Source organism: Nicotiana tabacum, chromosome 18 (genome assembly GCF_000715075.1).
Source record: "Nicotiana tabacum cultivar K326 chromosome 18, ASM71507v2, whole genome shotgun sequence".
Classification (NCBI taxonomy): Eukaryota; Viridiplantae; Streptophyta; class Magnoliopsida; order Solanales; family Solanaceae; genus Nicotiana; species Nicotiana tabacum.
In genome coordinates this window covers 63010503-63014759 of record NC_134097.1, presented here as the reverse complement: position 1 = coordinate 63014759, position 4257 = coordinate 63010503, and the positions used below count along the sequence as shown (strand labels likewise).

The following is a 4257-nucleotide window of genomic DNA, read 5'->3' as shown; positions in this document are numbered from 1 at the left end:
GATACAACCTGAAAAGAAATGCTTATGTTTTATTACACTCAACATGATTGAATGATAATTTCCATATTAAAAAGAGATACTCAAGGGGCATAGGTGCCTTGTCTTGGATAAATATTCCCCTCACATCCAATAGAAATATCTTTTTCTATGCTCTAAGTTCAAAATCTATCAACTACTAGTTAGATTGAATAATAAACGCAAGTAATCGTCACAGATAAACTTTAAATCCATTAATCTGAAAATTCATTTTCGGACAGACAGGGCAACAATATCGTGAACCATAGAATTATACTTCACACACAGATGAGAAGTACATATCACGTTCTCAAAAGACATGCTTAGTGAATATGCAGTAATCAATGCTATCCTGACAAAGGATCAAACTTAAGATTTGTGGCGACAATGGGGCTCCTAACCACATGTTTCTCTCCCTTTTCCACCCAGCTTAAAGAACCATGAACCAGAAAATCATTCATTAGTTTTGGACATTCTACCCTCAGCCTGTAGCTTTGCTTCTCATACTTCTCTTTGAAAACCAATTTGTAACACCCCAGACTTTAGACAGAGTCTCACATCGGCAAAACGCAAGAGGGATGCGATCATACCAGCACTAACGCACCATCTGAGCCCAACCTGCTAGTGATATTGTCCGCTCTGGGCCTAGGCCCTCACGGGTTTAAAACGCGTCACTAGGGTCTAAGGCTTGTTAACTTATATACCCAGCATCCCTCTTGTGGTTTGCTGATGTGGGACTCTGTCTATAGTCTGGGGTGTTACATACACCCCCTCTTATGGACTCAGTGCCCTCGCTGCATCGAGGTTTGCCCCGCCTAACCGGGATTTGCCTAAACTCAGTTGAACTCTGACCCACCATCGGCAAGGCTGACACAAGAGTGGCTCTGATACCATCTGTAAAACGCGTCAGTGCCTAGGCCCAGAGCGGACAATATCACTAGGGCCTAGGCCCAGAGCGGACAATATCAGGTTGGGCTGTTACACAATTTTTCAGGAACAACACTAACTATAAGTCCAGGCATTGCAGTAAGCTTGGCTGTATATTCTGACACACCATCTCCTATATTAGTCACTGTCCTCTTGAATTCTTGTATCCTTGTAGGATCCAACTCGTTGCTACTCCAATTGAAATAAGCAATGAAAGATGGATAGTTTAGGTCCAATGATGGGTTGGAGCAAGTATAAGAGGAGGACCTAGTGATGGTTTTTATCTGTTTGGATGTGAAATTAAGAGCACAAAGAAGATTAACGTAATCTTCTGGTGTCGTATCATAGATGAGACCAGGATCTAGTGCCTTATTAGGATTGATATGGCCAGCACCCATAGCAAGAGGAGTGGCAGCAGCATTCTGTTGGCCAACGTCTTGAATTGGGGTTTTTGTGTTATCCAGCACATCTGCTGTGGTCATCATGGCTGATCGGACCGCAGCAGGGCTCCATTCACGGTGTACCCCTTTCAGAAGCGCAGCTACACCAGCAGCATGTGGGCATGCCATTGACGTACCAGAAGCAAGGTTGAAGATATTGTAAAGTTCAGTCCCTGGACTTACCGATGATATTGGAGACCATGACGCTAGTGTTAAGTAACCAGGAGCGATCAAGTCAGGTTTGAGGATGAAGGGGCACCTTTTTGATGGCCCCCTCGAACTAAAAGGCGCGACCACTGGCGCTGTTCCGACACCAATTAGTGTGCCTTGAAGTCCAATCCTCGCTTTTGGTGCAGAGCTGCTGTTAATGTACTTCAAAACTTGATTACCATCTTGGAAATTCAAAAAAATAGCTGGGAAATCTGTTTTGAGGTATTGAATGTCATTTGTTATGAAGATACCACCAGCAGCTTTCGAATATCTCACATTTGCAACTTGGTACACAGTTGCTGCCACTCTGTCATTGCAGGCCAAAAATTTGTCTGTAACATTTTGCAATTCTTTCGTATCTAAGCAAGTCTTGACAAGGATAACAGAAATTTCCCTTGAAGAATTCCCAGGGTAGAGAGATAAACCAATGACTGAAACTCCATTACCAAGAGTTAATTTCCTGATAACATCACGGTCAACTGTGCTAGCAGCAACAGTTAGAAACCAAGGTGCCTCATTGCGCAAAGATTGATAGAAAGGCCCTTCATTTCCTGCAGCAGTGGAGACAAATATGCCTTTCTCCATCGCGGCAAATGAAGCAACAGAAATAGGATCTTCATATAGTGGAACTGGAAGAACCGAGCCTAATGAAATGGACAGGACATCCACACCATCCGCAATTGCCTGATCCATTGCGGCTAGAATATCGAAAAGGAACCATCTCCATCCCAGAGTGCCTTGTAGATGGCCACATGAGCCTTTGGTGCTATGCCTATAGCAGTGCCAGGGGCATAGCCAAAGTAAGAGGCACCCTCTACAGGACTTCCCGCAGCAGTAGAGGGAGTGTGAGTTCCATGTCCATCTGTATCACGGGCAGAGAATTCACTGTCATAGTAAGACTTTTCCCGCTAGCAAGTAGGCCTTTGTTGAAGTAACGCACTCCAATGAGTTTCTTGTTGCACAAAGAAGTATTAAAGTGAGTGCCACCTTCACACAATCCTTTCCACCTTGATGGAATATCATTCATGCCGTCATCATCGTAGCTTTTACCTTCTGGCCAAACCCCTGTATCAGCTACACCAATAATAACATCTTTGCCATAGTGAGACTTTGGCCATGCACCAGACATCGAGTTGAGTCCAAGAAAGTGGGATGTGCGGCTAGTCCGAATTTTAACAGCCATGTCCTTCATAGAAGAAACATAGCCCGGAAGATTTTTATCGAATCGTCCTCGGAAGGGGAAAGAGTAGCACTAAACCCATGCATGGCATTGTTGTAAGTATAGACGAGTTTTGAGGAAGACATAGCGTTTCTGCTACTGGTACTGTCTAATACAGAAGCAAGAGTAGTGAAGTACCAAGTATGGGGGCTAGAAAAGGCTTTTGGCATGGCTGATGCGTCCATATGGATGATATAAGTGTCTGACTGATCGGCCATTGTTGATGGAAGTAAGAGAATTAAGATGGGAAATAACCAATGACACAAGGTGATAGGGTTATTAGCCATATTTTTTAGCAATAGCTGGAGGATCGGAGGGGTGATTACTTTAACATAAGAGCTGTTTGCTTATATAGAGGGAGGTGTAGGAAGCCAATTACAAGTCAAGCCTTGAAGTGATTTAATTATTTCTACGCCTTTAGTGTTAGTTTACTTATTGACTCCAGCTCCGTCCGAGCTTAATTTGTGTCTCCAAAATGTTAATTTCAATTACTTTTTATTGAGTTAACATCCTTTTATGAATTTGGACTATATCTGAATTTGTCTACGTTATCCATGCATGGGGACCATGCTAATCTCCCCCTTGTTCAATTTTTACGATATCTCCAAAGAACTAATTATCGAATTAACATCAAATTGCATTATAATAGTTGAGTTTCGAACAAATTTTTACTGAGTTAATGTCAAGTTATTGCACAGTAGCGTAGTTCTCCTTACAAACACGGATGGGTTTATGATATATAAATGAAGTGAAAAGAAAGTGGAAACAGAATTGTATATTAAATATAACATAAAGTATTATATATCTCATAAAATAATTGATTAAAGATACTTTTAAAATCATTGTCAAATGAAGTTGTTTAACTATGTAACTGTTTGGACACGGAAGGAGCACAAGCTACTCGAAAGATAATCCATAATCTAGGAAGGATATTTAAAGAAAATGTAAATTTAAAATTAGCCAGTTCTTTTTTTTTTGAACATAAAAGCACGGTAATTATATTACTTAACAAAAGAGTTACACGAGTTAGACATAGATTTGAGGGCATTACTATTGCCCAAAGTTGCTAGGAAATTACAAACATTAGTAGAGATAGTTCTTAAACTATTACAAGAGTCTTGCTTATCCTTTTGTATTTCTTCTTGCACAAAAGGAGGTGGATGAGCAAGTGAAAACATTTGTCACTGGGAGGCTTCTTCAAAGCTTCCTTAGCCAGTCTATGAGCTACTTCATTTCCTTCCCTAAAGTTGTGCCTCAGTACTGAGAGCTTCAGCCGGTGCATTAACCACCTGCATTCAAGAATAGCATTTTGAAAGTTAGTGCCTTCTTCGTGTAGTAGTTTGATAACATCTGCGCTATTCGTTTCAATTTCCATGTTTGTGTCTCTAAAGTCTAGTGCAATTTTTAGTCCTTCCAGGAGGGCCATGAGTTCTGCATGGATTGGGG

The 4257-nt window shown here is 41.3% G+C and overlaps 1 pseudogene; it reads right to left on the bottom strand.

Moving 5' to 3' along the window:
- Positions 1-232: 232 nt before the first annotated feature.
- On the bottom strand, positions 233-3178 carry LOC107779412 (subtilisin-like protease SBT3; annotated as a pseudogene).
- Between the last annotated feature and the right edge of the window lie 1079 nt (positions 3179-4257).